General features: G+C 37.5%; 1 long non-coding RNA gene across 2 annotated transcripts in view; it reads left to right on the forward strand.

Annotated features, from left to right (window-relative positions):
* LOC129692543 (uncharacterized) overlaps positions 1–18,822 on the forward strand; it is a 409,149-nt gene that overhangs the window by 213,693 nt on the left and 176,634 nt on the right. For both annotated transcript variants that reach the window (XR_008722717.1, XR_008722718.1), the window contains exon 2: positions 1,082–1,142. This is a non-coding gene — a long non-coding RNA (uncharacterized LOC129692543). The remainder of the gene's footprint in view (positions 1–1,081; positions 1,143–18,822) is intronic.

Below are 18,822 nucleotides of genomic sequence, written 5' to 3' on the forward strand. Positions count from 1 at the left end.
TGAGTTCACTGGCTGCCCAATGCTAAGTAAACTGATGAAAAAAAATCAATGCAATAAACTATGAATGATGAAAGTTGAAATAAATACTTTGCGTATGGAGGGCCATTATTCTAAATGTCTAATTTTTTAATAATTCATGTCTTTCTGTTTATAAAAAAAAGAGGAATTATTGCTTGGTGCACTCACAATGCATGTGAAAAGCTTCTGCTGGAACCCCACACTTAGTAGCTGGAACCCCACACTTAGTAACAAGCACAACTGATGATGGCGTCCTTCTGGTTTCAGTCTCGTGTCCAGCCTTCACATGGGTGTCAGGGCAAGGCAAGCTCGGCTGTGTGCTGCTGGGTTTATAGAGCATTTAGAGTGGATGGAGCACCACATGTTTTCCAGAAGGACAAATTGTGGATCATAGGGAGAGGAAAACTCAGAGCATATGTTCCATGTGTGAGTGAATGTTTGTACGTAGGTATGTATGTATGTTTGTGTATATAGCATGCTTGTTAGTGTTCTGGAGGATGGTGGTGCTTTCTTCGGGAAATCATCACTGATGCATACACACAGAGTGTATGTTTGGGGCACTGCTGTGTGTGTGTTAATTTTCACACTACTCCAATAGTGAATTTGTTCAAATCAGAGCATATCGGCTCTATGGATCTTATGGGCTGATGCACTTATTTTATCTTTGACACATCCTTAGAATATACAGCTAGTTAATTTAATCGATTAATCAAATGCTGGGGATTCTGTAAAAAATTTACCCTAAACCCTTTTCCAGAATTGTTTCTGATGGAATTGACCACCTACCACTTTCCCTCTCCTGTAGACTTTCCCTCTCCAGGGGAGCAAGCACACCATCATCCTTTTCTCCTCCCCAGTTTGCTGCACTCTCAGCTTCCCCTCTTGCTTTCTTTGTTTTGATTCGCTCCCAGACACATCCTCACCAACATGCTACAAAGCCTTTCCCCATGGCCTCTGACTCTTCTTTCTATTTTTTCTGTTTCTTTTTGCTACCCATCCCTTACCCTTTCCCGCTGGAAATTAACATTCTAAACCCTAATATATTTCTTCTTTTGAATTACAGACACCTGCGACTCTTGCCCTCCTGAAAACGTCTAGCTGCCATTCCAGAAAGAATAAGTGAGGTAAGAATTGTCATTTCCCTGACGTGTACAGGCTTCTTTATCCCAAAGGTTCACAACTTCCCACTCAGTACCAACTTTGGGACCATCTTTCAGACTGTTTTTGCCTCAGTATGGGACATTATGAGGGTGTGTGGGAACTGCATGGCAAGCAATTTTCTGAGTCAGGACAGGCCGGAGCTGGGGGCCAATGGTAACATTCAGGAATCCTTTCATGTGCCCACCTTGGAAATACTTCTTATCTTTTATTTAGATTGCACGAATTAAGGCAAAAGTGCAGGCCACATGCAAGAGATTTTGAATTATGCATTAAGCTGATAATGCTCCAGCATGCAAGCTATGTCAATAAATAACTAGGCTGGCAGGAGGAAGGCATTCACCTCCCCAGAGCAGGGGCCTACCACACAGGGAGAGCGCTAGAGAAAGACCAGGGGAAGGTGAAGGGGCTCATAGCCTTCTGGCTTACTCTGATGAAGAAGTGCTAAGAGTAAGTTAATATTGAAAGTGTTGTCTAATGCCTATTTGCTTTTAAAATAAGTTAGCGTCTCTCTCCAGTGCAAGGTGTGTGCAGGTCTGTGCTCCTTGTGGCGCTAACCTCTCCTTGCATGAAGCCTTATGTAAAGGAAGTCTCTTCAGGAGGGAGATTCTTTTCATGGGACCCATTAAAGACTTCTTTAAAAAGTTAAGAGTTTTCATGATGAAATTTGGAAACATTGTTATGAATGTTAACAGGCCACTCAAGTTTTCATTTCATTTTGTATGTTTAACTGATTAATATGTAGTAGAAAAGCAGAAGGTAAGCCTGTTGAAGAAACATGAGGATCAAAAGAAGGCTTAAAATGACATCCCCGGCACAGAGTACAGCTGAGGAGAACTGCTTCTTTAATCTTTTCACTGCTTTTCCTACTTTAGTAAAATGCAATGATGAATTTGGTTATTTCGTATTGTGTATACTGAACACTGAAGTGTGTACCTGCAAAACACACACACACACACACACACACACACACTTTAAAATACTGTGCAGGAGTTACACAGTATTGGGGAAGTGCTTGTAGAAGGACAACTGCTTTCTTGCCCGCGTGTTCACTCTCTGCCATAGGAAACTGATACCTTTTGCATTTGATCTTTCCAAGGTTTAGACACATTGCATTGCCTCTGGTTGTGCATTCTGAAGCATCCTCATAGGCAGTGCAGTAAGGAGTATGAGGCCCCTTCTATCTGTTCACATGCATGTCTTCAGCAACAGATTAAGGATGGATCTGTGAAAACACCCTTCTCCTCAGAGAGTCCTATCAAGCAGTGTTTAAATTAAATAATTTGCATGGCGTGGGGAATAAAGCTTTGGTAGCGGTATGTGGAAGTTGTCTTCCCTTGGGAAATCCGTGCCATTTAGTACAGTCTGGTACATGCCAATGAGGCACAGGCATGCATCCACTCATAAGAAGATGGATTTTATTTTACATCTAAACTTATTTATTTCTTTATAACATCTTCCATTTTATGTTTGTGTCAAGGGGGAAGCAGGAGGCAAACTACTTGTGAAGTGCTGAGGTCATTAAGACCCCAGCATCAGCAAGAAAATGTCTTCAGTGATTAGGCAGGAGGAAGGTTGGTGCCTCCTGGCATAAAGTCAGGTACCCAGTAGCTCCTCCAGGGACTATGGCTTGATAACAAGGATGTTCAAGCTCAGGCCACTTTTTGATTTTGCTCCCAGGTCATTGACTGGTAGAGAAAGGAGCCATTGTTATGCAATATGAATGGTAAGCCACAAGTACTTAAATTTGTAGATTTTTTTTTTCTCCACTTGCTCTGCTCAAACAGTGTCTAATTGGAGTTGGAGACTAAGGAGAGGGTTTCTATTGAGAATATTAAGCTATGTCTCCAGCTAACACATTCCTCCACGATTTGATATAGACATCCTCATCACAACTGGTCACAGTAAGGACCGTGAATGACATGCCAACAAGAGAGAAGTTGGAGGTTGTGGGGCACGAAAAAAAAAAGTCTACCTAGGTACAGAAATGTTTTAAATGTCCTCTTTTTGGAAATTGGCATAAGACTCAATTAAAGACAGTTGTTTTCCTTCCTTTGTCAGGTTAGCGTTATACCTCTTACTTCCCCTTTTATTCCTTATTTAAGTAGCATCCGGTAGAGCAACTCCGATCTGCTTCCCATCCCACTGACAGACATACTACTCTGGCAGATTTCAGCTGCTATAACAAGATGCTATGGACCCCATGGCATAAGTGACAGGTTGATTTCTGCTTCCTTCCAGAGCCTGTAAATCGGGCGTCACATGTTGGAGGGGTTGGGACCTACCAAGGTCACTGCCTTTTCTATTCGCATAGTTAGCTCTTCCCCAGGTATAAATGTGTGCTTTGGGTAAGCACGGCCTTCATACCACACGAAGAGCCATCATGATGCTCTCACTGTCCGTTTTAGAATGACTCACCCCCAGCTACAGTTACATTCTGCAATTCTGCTACCTAAGATGTTGGGTTATGACTCTGGAGACAGTGCACCATTCAGCCCACAACAAACTGACCAGCTGAATAGTTGGAAGAACAGTACATTTTTCCCCCTCAGTTTTTTCTGGCTTAATTACAGATTTACTCAATCTTCATTTTCTCTGTGTATTTATTAGTAACTGAAAGTACTGTATTACAATTATTGTAGTGTTGTCTTTTATTGTCTTAAAAGTAGGATCTAAAAACAGGTTAAAGATTATGAAAACAAGCAAATATTACCTGATTAATTTTTCTCTCTTAGGAAGTCTTTTTTTTTTTTTTTTCCACTGTGAGAATAGTCTGGCCGCCCGGCATATCATGGAGGTTAAAAAACAATTCTGAGACAGTTGTATCACATGACAACTGTTTTAGGATCTTGCCCATACTTTGTGTCTGACCCTCACCTGTCCCCTCTATATCTTGGATAATTGAACTCCCATGGGTTTCTGAGAGTGTTAATTGAGATAGTATTTTAAAATGCTTAACATGCTACTTGGCTCATAGTCATTGCTCAGTAAAATGTATCTAATATTTATAATAACCACAGACACTTATACTACATTGTATCATATTGCTGAATAAAAAGTAGATCCTTTTCCCCTGACTTCCTTTGCTTACAGATTATTTCCTGAGTTAGAAGTAGGTTCTTTCTTTTTGGTTTAAGTGAACCTTGATAGAGACGTGGACTTCTAAGCTCTGGACATTGTACCAACAGACTTTAATATCTTTTTTGTGTTTGTTTGTTTCAATACACAGTCTATGCTGAGATAAGCGTTATAAGGATTCTTAAGAAAAGTAGCTTCGCTCCTCTAATAGTCTTTGGTTACCTAAGAATCCATGTGATTCTTGTATAGAGAATCTCAGGCTGTTCAGCACAGGCGGGCGAACTTTCTATCTTGTAGTTTGCAGCAGGAATAGTCAGTAGCACCTCCCACATCTCCTAGAGACAGTATTTCAGACTCTGAGTCTGCAAAGCCCAGATACACAATTCTGTGTGAGGGCTGGGCTGTCGATGGAGATAGCGGTAAGGCCATTTAAAATGCTTTGCAATGAGTCAAACTCAGTCTTTGATTAAGCAAAGCATTGCCAATAGCCCTCACAAAGCTGTGTATACTGTAATCACCACACATCAGTCAATACTCTTAAGATCTGTGAGACACTCATCTGCTTAGAAATAAAATGGTGACCAAGGAAATACAAGTATCATTTTAAAATGACATTTTCTGAAGCAGCTTTTGATTCCACAGAATCCTATGAAAATCTATATCAAGGTTCTGCCCTTGAATTTTGAGAGAAGTTGGGAGAGTAGAAATACATCTTTAATCATATTTAAAAAGAGAGAGAGAGAAAGAGAAAAAAAGCAAGGTGCAGGCAGCTCAGGCAAAACGGTAAAGAGAGGACAAGTAACTGATGTCGCACAGCGTTAGCCTATGGGGATCACAGTGCTAGGATATGAGCGTCTCATCGTCAGTCCCCAGAGGCCTCTGAGATAGCTCTGTCATCTCCAGGTTGGAGATGAGCACTGGGATAAGACTGTCAGGTCAAACCCGAGTTCTTGGGCTCCACTGCAGGCTGTTGCAGGTCTGAGGGCGGATGGAAACAAGAGCCACCTGAAAGAATTTTTTTATTTTACCCTCCCATACATGTTTAAGAAAAAAAAAAAAAAAAGAAAGGAAAAAAAAAACCCAGGAATTTCCATGTTTAAACTCCCTTTCAGAGACTCCTTAAAAACAATAAATATTGGTCAATATAACATGAGGTTCATTTTAGTAATTTTCAATCCCAAAAGACCATTTTAAGGCAAAGGGAATGCTGTGTGCATCCACTATAAACACGGAGAAAAGTGGAGTAGAGATTTCAGAAGATAATAAGAAAAAATAAATTATACAGCAGAAAAATTAATATAGGCTATAAGTGGGTAGTTAATGGGGGATGAGAATGGCTAATAAACATATAAAATGAAGTTGAAGGTGAAATCTTTAAATGAAACACATAGACTATGTGAGTAAAAATTTAAGTTATGGAAAATATTTAGGGTCCATGAGTTATAGAGAAATGGGTCCTCTTGTACATATTTAGGCAAGAGTAGAACATGCCACAGTCTTTGGTAGGGCAGTGGTTCTGAGCATCTTTAAAAAACTTTATAAGCATAGATTTTTGATAGATAAGTTCCATCTTTAGACATCTATACGCAAACTGTTTTCAAGTAAATGAAGAAAAAGTATATGGATGTCCATTTGAATATATGTTTATGCTTATATGTATGTAAATTGGGAAATTATAATATGAGGGTTAAAAACAATTGCGGTTACCTATAATATGAAATATCATATACCCATTAGAAACGATAGCTTTAGACAGAGATAAGAATCAACCAGATATGAAGTGAAAAATAAAGAAAAAATTGTAGATAACTGATATAGTTGATTTATTGTTATATAAATCATGTGAACAGATTAATTAATATAGAGAGACTGTAAAGACATGCCTACCTTAAAAACATTGAGAGACATCTACTTGTATGGTGAGGCATCCATCACACTTCCATTTGTATTGATAGCTGGCATATTGAGTTTTAATTATAAGCTTATGTTTTCATTTTAAAAATTTAAAGCAACCATCCCAAAAGTTACTAAAAATGTTGACAAAAAGCTTTACATGAAAAAGTAAATTATGGACAGAAACTTTAAATGTTATAGATTTCCTTTTTGATTTATTCATATTTCATTCACTAAATATTCTATAATGAGTATTCATTACTGAAATCTGCTGATAAAATTTCCAAATGTTGAGACCCAGAGCTCATTTTGGGAAGCTCCAGAGACAGTCTGGCAATGATCTAGCTTGAGGAGAATGACTAAGGAGACAGCTCAAAGGCGACATGGGCATTAGAATTTGAATGTGCTTGGAAAGTTTGGTTAAGGTCTGAAGGCAAATTTTAGAAAGCACACCCTTTTTCTTTACATTTCATTGCTTCTCGCCCAGCTCTCCTCTTTGGCTTGTAGGTGCGCAGTCTGCTCTGGTAACGCTCTCTTTGGGAAGTGTTCCATGTTTGTGGAATCTTCGGTATTCTCTGTCTCTTGTTTACATCGCCTATGACGGGCGCTCTAATTTCAAACTCAGTAGCAGCTGAATTTGAACTGAATTGTTTACAGTTAGCATGTGGGATAGTGTCAGCAAGCCTATGGCTGATTCTCTGCCTCTTCTCTCCTTTTATCTCATGCTTTCTTTCTGTAAGGGTCATGCACAGACTGTTCAGGTCATTGAGATCCTTGAACAGAGATGTGATTACTATTCACATACGAAGCCTTCTTTTCCTGTATCTATCCTTTAAAAGGAAGGCAAGATGTGGGGGAGGGGTGTTAAAACAACCTTGAATTAATCTGCATGACTGGACAGTCCTATGTGCCTGTTTCCTGTCTTCGTAACATGCAGGTACACACACCAAATGTTTGTCCACTTAATGAAATTCTCAGCTGTGCATGTCAGACCTGTTGGTACTTACTCAGCAGCCTCCTCTTTTAAGAGCCATGGCTTCTGATCCATTCCCTTGTTTGCTCACTATTCTTTGCTCTTCCATTTTTGCCTTCTGCCTTCTGTATACTTACTGCTTTGAGGTTAGATTATGGGCGAACTGTTACATTCCTTGATGGTTACTAAGAAACTACTCAGTAGAGAAAAACAAAATATATATTTGTAGCTTGTTTTATCTTGAGGGTCTTTGTTACCTTCCATATGTTGAAAGCTTTCAATGAAGCTAGATTGCCTAACCTTTGCATCATTGGATCTACCCTTGATTCAGTTTCTCTTGCTTCAAAGCTAACGGAATGAGAACTGTTATGAAGAATGGCAAAAACCTCTTTAATAATTAGGATTCATCTACAACTAGAACATTTTATTAATTACACATTGTAGTCACATGGAGAGTCACAAAACCAATCGTGCACATCTGTATTTAGAGATTTGTAGACAGAAGACAGCGTAAACATAGAAATGTTACAGGCTGCTCAAGTGGAACCTGCAAAGAAGATAACAAGAAGGATTCTGTTCTCTGTATGATTTGTGAACAATGCTAAGTAAATATTCATCATTAATATATGATAGCTGTTGCTTTTGGCAGTTCACTTTTCATTTAATTTGATAATGTGTCCAGTAAATGAAGTGGTACAGGCTACAGTGTTTTACCAACACAATTGCGTATTTTCAATCATTGTTAAATGAAGGCAGCTTGAGGCAAAGCTTTAACCCCCACTAGTTTTGTGTGTGATAAAAAGAGAAGGCGCTATCAATCTTTATTGTCCGTCTCGCTTACTGTAATTGCATTCAATAGTCCACTGATTCTGTTGTCTGTGCTAATGTCAGGAACAGAGGAGGCCAGATGCTCAGACTTGATCATATGCATCCAGTGGCCACTTTGATACGTTGGCAGCAAATCACTGGGTTTGATGATAAATTGTTAACACTATAGATTATGAACAGCTGAACACTGCAAGTGTACGAGGAGGAAACTTCTTACCTTGTTTTAAATCTGGCATCATGATGCTAGCGAAAGGGCATGTCATGTATTATTCAGCTGCATCTTGCACTGGCAACGTGCCAGTGAGTCATTGTGTCCCATGAATAGTAAAAGCAACAACAACAACAACAAAAATCCACAGTGATGTGAACATGACATTAATGGTCCCAGGATTATGAAAAGCATTTTGAAAAAAATATTTAATAGTTTTGATTATCTAATGCAATAAAAAGAAAGCATCCTAGTTGTATTCACATTCAACACATATTAAATCATATTGTCCTTGGTCACTTTTGTTATTTTAGCTCAGAATGAGGATGTTTTCTAAAAATCAAACCGGTTTTTCATTAGTTAGAACTCAGGTTTTGCTGGTGAAGAGAGATAAATCGGAGCTGGGGTATAAGCAGCATGTTGTAATTTTTGCTCAAATTTTGCTTCATATTCTTTTGGTTACTCCTGAGAAAGATATGATGTAGGCTGTTTACAAAGACTACACATGTTTTATTTTTTTACAAGCACAAGTGACAGTTGAGAAAGTCCAGGATTGTGATTCTTCAGTTATTGGTCATATTTTAAAGTTTCCTTAAAAACAGAGATATCCATGCCCTGGACAAGAAACCACGCTAAACATGCTGAATGTCTGCCCATAGCTTTGATGAAAAATTCTGCATACAACCAGATGAAGAATAGCCTTTCTTTTTGAAGGGTTTACTCCTCAAGCCTTTGATCATTAAATATTTAGGTTTTCCTGAAAACAGCATGTGTAAGAAGTACTCTGGTTCATATAGAGTCTATATGACTCAGTATATATAATATAGATAATGTAGACTATATAGTCTTTATGACCCATATATATCACATATATGATATAAATATCATATATCAACAGATTATAACATACAGTAATGTATTATATGTAAGTATATAATATATAATTACGTAAATATATATGCATATATATATTAACCTTGATATATATGCATATATATATATATGCATATATATATATATATATATATATATATATATATTAACCTTGATTCTTCTTTGCTCACTCCCCACACTGATCCATTGGAAAGTCTCTCTTTTTGCAACATTCTCCAGTCTGTTTTCTATTTCTATTTCTATTTCCTCAGCTCCTCGACACCGATGAGTAATACCACAGTAACCTAATGGCCTCAGATCCAACTCTGTCTTTGCCGACCGGGATAAAAAAACAAAAACAAAAACAGACTGCCTTTTCCAATCCCTTTCTATCACATTTGGACAGAGGCTAAATTTTCCATCATTACATCCGAGCCCTGAGTTTTCCAAAGCCATTGTTCCTGTCTCCCGATTTCTCATATGTCATACACACCACACTGGTCTTATGACCACTGACAACATGTCTATAGGACTGCCCATTTCTTTAAGTCTCCACTTAAATAGCATCTCACATACATGTTCCCTACACATGTCCCCATGGCTTTCGCCATCCTTTATCGTGTGCTCTTCAAAGCATATTTTTGTCTAAATACTTTTTTTGTTTTCTGTGATTAACCTGCAGGCTTCAGAAGCACGCACACATTCTTATCTTTTTCTTCTCTGTTCATTGAGTTCTGCACAATTGTCTGGGATTGTAGACTGAAGTCACATCTCCTGGATCTGAATGCTGCCACTGACACCCACTGCTGTGCCTTTTTATACCCACTGCTTTGCTCTGTGTAGCTCAGTTTTCCCATGATGTAATAGTGCCCTGCTCATTCTGTTGTGAAGAAACATGTAGGACATGGATGATTAACAACTGTCATGAGGCTTTAGGCAGTTTTCCCTTAAGTTAAAACTGTCCTGTGTTGTACATATTCTGCGAAAAGATACCCAATGAAATTCTCATGTCCTGTTGTTAATCTTGAATTTTATCTAGTATCAATTTATAAAAAAGATCTTTTAATGTTTTGCTTTCAGAAGAATAATTATGGTATTTATAATGTTCATCCAAATGATCTGGTGACAATCATGTTGTAATTTAAATGTCTAAAGGTGATGTCTTGAATTCTGAGACACTAGTTATTAATTGTTACATTATCTTAGGCAACATAAATTGTAAATTCTTGTTGGCCTTTTATCTTGATATTATTTTGAAAGCTAACGATTATCTTCCTCGTATTTAACGATGGAACCAGTAGGGAAGAATCAAATGAAGACTTAGTTGTAATCCCCAGTATTTTTACCTGTGTTTCCATGCTGTTTTGTATATTATGGTGTGTATTTTGATTGGCACTATCTTCTTGTGTTAGCCTGAAAGAAAGGCTTGTGAAAAATGAGAGATCTGAGAAAGAAGTCAGCTGGGTGTATTTTGAAGCACAGTTAATTTTTTAAATGGAATCCTAATGTCTTGGTAAACTTAGAAAGATTTTGTCCAGTTTTTAGAATTTTATGCATATATACAATGATGCTGACTACTGATAAAGACCATTTTACATACACTCTTAAAAACTGGATCACTTTTATTTCCTTCTCATCTTACTGAAATGGAGAGGACATCTTTATAAAATGAGTTAATATTTGTGGAACCCCTGACCTTGGTCCCAATCTTACATGGAAAATGTTCAGTATATACTGTTAAATGTCATGCAAGTTGTGAATTTTACTTGATAAGATATCAAGTTGAGATAGTTGCCTTCTATTTCTAGTTATATTTTTAAAATAATGGTTCAATGCTACATATTGTCATTTTTTTACCCTTTGAATCTATTGCTTTTCTGTTTTATTCTCTTCACTCAATGCATTTTGCTAATTTGTTTTCAAATACAAAAAGCATTAGTATTTTTATTATAATTATCATAAATTTTTGAACACAATTTATTCTCTTTAAATATTATATTCAGCTTGCTATTTTTTGTTATATATTTTGTGTCTATAGTCTTAGCTATTGTTTTTGCTTTATTATGTTTTTAGTATTTGAGGTTCTGTTCTTAGGTAGATATATATTTATATTTGGCACATCTTTCTGATAAAATGAGTTTTTTTGCTATTATTCTATTTGCCCTATTAGGTCAGTAATTTACTTTTCTTTTAATAATCATTAGCAAATATTAACTCTATAAATGTCTTAGTTACTTTGTCATTGTTGTGGTAAGATACCATGACCAAAGCAACTTATAGAATAAGGTGTATTCCAGTAATCGGGTCTTACAGTTTCAGAGGCTTAGACTCCATGACTGCCATGGGGTTAACATAGCAGGCAGGCATGGCATCGGAGCAGGAGCTACGAGCTTACAAAGCAGAGAGAGAAAAAGCTAATTGGGAATGGCGTGGGCTTCTGAAACCTCAAATCTTGCCTCAAGTGACACATCTTCTCCATCAAGGCCACACCTACTAATCCTTCCCAAATGGTTCTAGCACCTGAGGATCAACTATTCAAATATATGAGCCTATGGATGATTCTCACTCAAAACACTACAAGGAAACAGTGAGTTTATTTTGCTGTTTCTATACATACACATAGATTTCCTTGATTATAACGTTTTCTTGCATTAACTTATTTCTTAACATTTTGGATCTGAAAAGACTAATATACAACCTTATTTCTTTATTACCATGTTGATTTCTAAGCTGCCATATCAAAACCTGATTTGTCAATCCATAAATTTAAGAAAATTATACTATTCACCCAAAATGATAAAATTTATCATTTATGTTTAATTTTGAAGGGCTTCTAATTTTTTCATCATGTAAGAAAACATATTTCATTTCTTTCACCTATTTAAATCTAGACATTTCCAAACTGTATTCCTTTCTATAACATTTCATTTACTTATTTCTCTGTAGGTGTATGTGTCTATGTGTGTAAGTGCATTTAGAGGCCTATCCTACCATATGGGTCCTAGCGATCAAACTTGTGATTGCCAGCTTGGGGAAAGGCTCCTTTACCCATTAAACAAGCGTGCTAGCCTGATGTTTAAGTGTTTTCTGTTGATGTCCAGCTGTGTCGCATGTCTCGCTTATAACTTGTGACCTCCCGTGCACATCTGTCTGGGGACACCGGTGCTGGTTGGATTAAAGATACACATCTACAAACCACTTTTGCATTAATTATTACCTTTTTTTTTAGGTATCTCAAGGGGATTCTGATCTGTGGCCAGTTTTGTTAACTTCATGGTTTATGAATTCCTAAGGACTGGACCAAAACTGAGCAACAGTCACTCATTCCATATCACCCTGGAATTTTTCCTACTGCATCTGATCTTACAGAGACGTTTTTTACTATTGTCTACTGTTACTTCTTAGACATTTTAGTGTGCTAGCGATGAAGACCCTGCTCTTCCTGCTGGTGAAAGGCCAGCGGTGGTCTGTGTTCTAGACTTTCTTCTGAAGCTAAGCTTTTTCCCTTCTATTTCCATATACTCTCAAAGCCAAGCTCCTGACTTTGGGGAGAGAATTTTAAGAGAAGCAGAACACAACTCTTTCCTAGACTGGGCATAAACTCTTTGCCCTGGTTTTCAAGGTCCTCAGCTCTGTGAACTCGACTAAGCTGGTTGTACTTTGTGTAATTTGTTTTCAGCAGAGGGAGAACGCAAGTCATATTTTCTTCTGTAAGGAGGGAACTGGAAGACTCAATGCACCTTTGTTTCTTTTTAATGCTAGAGCTTCAAGTTTTCATCCATAAATATTAAACGCAAGGATAGGGATGTGGCAGAGTAGTGGAGCATTTACTGAGCATACATAAAGCCCTGGATGTGTTCCCAGCATTATCAAAATAACAACAGAAATTAAAAGTAAATAAAGAAATAAAACAGTAAGAACCATAGTTATTATTCAAGTGTTGATGTTTGAGGTTTTTAAAATGTAAAGGTAAGAGTTGTAGTTCATAAGCTATATTCCGTACTTCAGTATATCTGAGCTGAATGATTTCACACACACACACACACACACACATATATATATATATATATATATATATATATATATATATATTACTCAATGTATTAATAATGCTTAAGTGATATTGAAAAGGAACTGTAGGACCTCTTTTTTAACCAACTCTGATGACAGAATTTCACACTCACAGTATTTTTAGTGTTTGGATTCAACACAATTCCTATCTTAATATTTTCTTAGTGCTTATAGTTTTTATGTTTCTGTCCAGTAATTTGTAATTACCTTATTATCTTATTACCCTGTTGGTACTCTATCCTGCATTTTTGTTAAAAACATAAAATATATAAATAAATGGCAGCATCAGGAATAATGAGGAAAGCTGGGCTTTGCTAAGGTAAGACGCGCAGCCTCATCTTGGGAGGCTGTTTTGCCACTTTGCTATGGATTCCTTTCAGTTTCATTCATAATCCTATTTTTAAACTTCAGATTTTCTCTATGCCATTCCTTCCCAGTGTTCTTCAAATATGGAATCTGATGATGACCTGTAGCTCTGGGACCCAGTGACATGAGCTCATTTCCTTTTGGAAATCTCTTGAATCAGGGAATGTCTTCCATCTCTGGCAGCTTTATTATTATTGCTTTCTGCGAATGTTCATGCTTTTAAATCTAAACTATCTGTTCCAAATAGAATAAAGGAGTTGAGCCTTAAAGGCCAGAGCTTCACTGGTTATTATACACCTACAAATCCTTCAGTTTCAATAACCTAATCAGGCTCTGCCTGGGCATTTACACATAGTTATTGTATGCTCACACAACAGACACACACACACACACACGAGTTTCCCTCAGAAACAAGGGAGGGAATTTCATCATCCTACAGGCCTTGACTCATTTCTTCTAATTGATGTTCATCTCATTCGCTTGGGGTAGAGGTTCATGTTGAGTCTTCAAGCGGAGCTTTCATTCATTTAAAATTTGTTTCAAGTCCTGTGCTATCATTATCAAGTGTTTACTTTTAACCCAGATTTTGCTCTCTCTAGAGGAAGTTCAAGTGAATAGACACTTCTCTCAGACTTGATACAAAAACTCTAAAAGACAGTAAGTACCTACCTAGTATACTGCCCAACAGTACCCTTTGGCATAAACAGTTTACTAATCTGAATGACTTAAAGATGTGTAGTGTTTCACTCGTAAGTGCTGGAAATGAGAAGCATCTTTCCGGACAATGGGACACTACACACTTACGACTGTGGCAGAGAGGTCTCTTTGACAGGGCAAAATCATCTGATTACAGTTTGGGGAACCCTCCATTTGCTTGTATTCCAGCCTCACTTGCTAAGATCGTGTTGCGAGCTGCCCATTCCTCACTAGTTAGCAAGTGTGTATACAGGACAAGCTGTAGCACTGCATTCGCCTCACACTGAGTGGGCGTATTTGGTAATCAGAGCACCCCACTTACCTGCTCTTGTGGTTTTAAAATAATGTAGGGGAAAGAGTTGCTTCTGAGGAAAGCATTTCCCTCTGTAGAGTCTTTCTCATACAGAAATTACAGAAACAAACTTGTTATTGAACGTTTAAATTTGACTGCTTTCTGAGCTACTATGAATAATACATCTTGAAATGTCTCTACTGTGCTGCTTATTCTTATCTATGTTTGCAGCCAATGACCAGCGCTTGTCTCTTTAACTAAAAAAGACTTATGCTTTGGCCTCATCTTTTCATGATGCTGTTTTTGATTTCTAGCCCTGGTTACTGGACCCAGGGTCTTGCTCTCTCTACTACCACTGCACTAAATATGCAACCCAGACAACACTTCAGTGTGTTTGTGCATTGGCACTTTTCATCCATCCTTTCCATCACTGGTGAACGGTGCTGACAAAAATATCTTTAGATCCTCGTTTAAAATAGAATGTGTTTACCAGCTACCAGCAACGATAGCAGAGACGACTCTGGGCTTTTCAGATGACTCAGTGTCTACAGGAATAATTATGCGGCTATTTTACTATTTGTCCTCATCAGGTTTTCAGAGGTCTGTTTGTTTTCAACTCTGGAGCCACATTGTCTTCAAGAAGAGAGAGACAGAGACAGAGAGACAAAGAGAGACTGAGACAGAGAGACAGAGAGACTGTTAGAGACAGAGAGATGAACAGACAGAGAGAGAAAGAGGGAGACAGAGAAAAGTTGGGATCGTTGCCATACCTGTGACAATAGTTTTCATAATAAAATTGGTGAGGTAAGAGATGTATTGATAAGAAAATGATAGCTGTAATGAAGGAAATGTGGGGAAGTCTTTTGGCTATCACAGAGGTCGGAGAAGTATGTCTGGCTGCATGCTCTCTTTGTGCCTGGTGGTGGCAGCTGTGTTTTCTGGGGCACTGAGTATTTCTTCAGTATTTGAAATGTTGTTCAGATAAGCTGCCCAGCATTTTTCACAGAATCGTGAATAATGCTCTATGTATTCACATATGTATCCCTCTATATATTTTTGACTGAAAATAATCCTATCATAAAAAAAAAACTTGTCTACTCTACTAAATCAATTTGACTGTGTTTATAGCCATGGGAATTATTTAATGTTGTTTGATATTTTCTTGTTTTGTTTATACTGAAAAATCATTAACTAAGAAGCAGAGAGGACAAAAAATGGTTTGTTAAATTCATATTACCTACTGTTCTTTCTTTTCTCCTGTATTTTCTTCAAATTAATCAATTAAAATGCACAGATGTTCAATTAAAACTATAAAAATTTTCCATGGCTACAGCTGTTTTGAAGCCGCATTGTTGAAAATTTAACATATCTCATAATGATTCCCTCTCAGAAGAAATTAAATTAATGACTCTTTGCTAGATTATTTTCCATTTGATAAATTAAACAAAATTAGAAAAAAACCCTGAGACTTACTCTGCTTGCTACATTTATTAATTAGCATGATAGACTAGCAGATATTAACATGAAAAGGCAGCAAAATGGAAAGTGTTTCTTATTTTTCAAGTGCTGTACCTTCAGGACTGCAGTTTATCTTATCAGCAAATGGTTACATGTTATAAATTATTAAAATTTCACCTGTAAATAGCATACAAGTGAAAAATTTTTGTCATCTCACATAATAGAGATGGCAGCAATATGATTAGCTGGAAGGACACTTTTCTTCACATTTTTTGTCCACCTCTTGCTTGATAGTCAGTGACCCTTAAATATAAGCAGGAAGGCAGGATAATTTTTTTCTCAGTCATGTTAGTGTGTCTCTAGCAGAATTTGTTTTTAATTTTTTGTTTTTTAATTCCCACATTATTGTTCACTTTTGGAATATTTTCCAATTTTTTTCTTATGTTAAAACTGTAGGAACTCTTTAGGCTTTTCTCTCTCTCCCCTCCCTCTTCCTCTCAGGATTCAGGGATGGGTAGCAGATGTCCTAGCAACTTAGACAGGAATGTATAGCCTTGAGTTTCGGTCCTCAGGAAGAGTGGACGTTCCAGTGCCTTTCCCATGTTCTATGTGTCCATTTGACCCAGAATTCTTTCTGCTGGGGGAACTTCTTTAACCTTTCAGCTTTGGATGAATTGGATGAGGCTCACACATGGGAAACCTTCTTTGAAGTCTGAAGATAGTAAATGTTAATCAGAGCTGAAAAATACTTTCATAGTAATGATTATATTGATGCGTAGCCAAATAGCTGACATGTAAAGCTGGCCAGGACATTCACAGAAATCAGAAGTAAGGTACAAGTAAGTGCTGGAAATTTACTCATGAAAGAGCCTCGGTTGCCCCTGCTGGGGTTTAAGGTGTATCCCTGCAGTCTTTTTCTTCCATCTTTTCTTTTCTCACAGTAAACTGTTTCCTCTGTTTTATAATTCTTTATTCATGTATGTGTGTACACCTTCTCACTTCATTAATATTATTTCCTTTGCAAGTCGTATTTAATAGCTTTAATATTTGAATCATTGGGGATTTATTTATTTATTTTTGTTTCTTAAGGACATTGTATCTCTGCATAGCTGTCTTTTGAATATATTACTGCACATAGATTTGCTAGTTAAATATGCATATCCCCAAACCTTTTGCACAGGATGTTAAACTGCCTTCTAGAAATGTGGCAGTTTCCGTGCTCAAAAACAGTGCCAGAGAGGACTCTTTTCTTCTTCCTCTGTAGTATTCAGTGTAAGAATAAAAAAACATTCCAATCTGAAAGTTGAAAATGGCATCTTAATATTTTAATTTGAAGTTTTTGATTTCTAGGGTTTTTTAGGTTTCTTGAGGCAGTAGAGGTCTGGGGTTTTGTTTAAATCTCTCACTTTGCCCAGTTTCCAATCTGATGCTTGTTAGCTTATTCTATTCCTATTCTAAGAACTTTCCTTAAGATCAGGGATGGAGATACCTCCAGAAGATCTTTTATTGTAGAGGATTGTTTTAGCAATTCTGGGTTTCTTGTTATTCCATATGAAGTTGAGAATAGTAAGAGCTGTAGAAGACAGGAACTCCACAAGGAGAGCAACAGAACAAGAACATTTGAACACAGGGAACTTCCCAGAGATTCATACTCCAACCAAGGACTAGTCATGGAGATAACCTAGAACCCCTGCACAGATGTAGCCCATGGCAGTTCAGTGTCCAAGTGGGTTCCATAGTAATGGGAAGAAGGACTGCCTCTGACATAATCTGATTGGCCTGCTTTTTGATCACCTCCTCCTGAGGGGGGAAGAGCCTTACCAGACAATGCAGCCACTTTTGATGAGATCTGATAGACTAAGATCAGAAAGGAGAGGAGAACCTCCCCTACCAGTGGACTTGGGGAGGGCATGTGTGAAGAAGGGGATGGGAGGGTGGGATTAGGAGGGGAGGAGAGAGGGGTTTATAGGGGGGATACAAAGTGAATAAAGTGTAATTAATAAAAGTTAAATAAAAACCTTTCCGTGTGTATGTATGTGCATATACACCTGTGTGTACATGTATGATCAGACATGTAGAGTTTATTCGCTCACAGATATCTCTCTATTTTTGTTTCTGAGCTTTAATTTTGTTTATTTTATTAAATAATGAAGTTTTATTCTTAATTTTGAATATGCCAGTCCATATCCATCTTCTCCATCTATTATGCAGCTGGTTTACATGTTGGAGAATTTTCTATTCCAGCAGCCTGCACTTTCTAGAGTCCTTACTATTTTTCCTTCTTTTCTGCTCCCTCTTTCTTAGTTACTTTTCTCATTGTTGTAACCACATATCTGGCCAGAGTAACTAAAGGGAAATGAGGTTGGTGTTGGTTTGCAGCTATTGGATACAGTCACTATGGAGTGGTGGAGGCAAGGCGGGCTCCCAGCCAGAAAACAGAAATAAATGGATATTGGTAATCAACTTGTTCTTGTTTTCGTTTTTTAAATCCAGTTTGTGACCCCAGCCTATAGGAGGCAGATGGCCTCAGTCTTCTGTTCGCAGTTAAATCCTCATAGGTAGATCCAGAAGTGTGCTACATTCATTTCAGATTGTTTCTTCATCCAACCTAACAAGTGAAAAAACTAATCATCATGTTTTCTTTATTCTTCTATATTAAATATCACGTGTGGTATGAGGTTGAGTTTATTTTACAGTCAGGTTTTTATTGGAAATGCCATTTTCAGCTGAGAGTTGGTAGTACACAATTTTAATCTCAGCACTCAAGAGGAAGAGGAAGGGAGATCTCTGAGTTCAAGGCCAGCCTGGTCTACAGAGTGAGTTTCTGAACAGCTGAGACTACAAAGAGAAACCCTGTCTTAGGAAGAAAGAAAGAAAGAAAGAAAGAAAGAAAGAAAGAAAGAAAGAAAG

This window comes from Psammomys obesus, unplaced genomic scaffold, assembly GCF_907164565.1.
Source record: "Psammomys obesus unplaced genomic scaffold, mPsaObe1.curated_primary_1811, whole genome shotgun sequence".
In the NCBI taxonomy this organism is placed as follows: domain Eukaryota; kingdom Metazoa; phylum Chordata; class Mammalia; order Rodentia; family Muridae; genus Psammomys; species Psammomys obesus.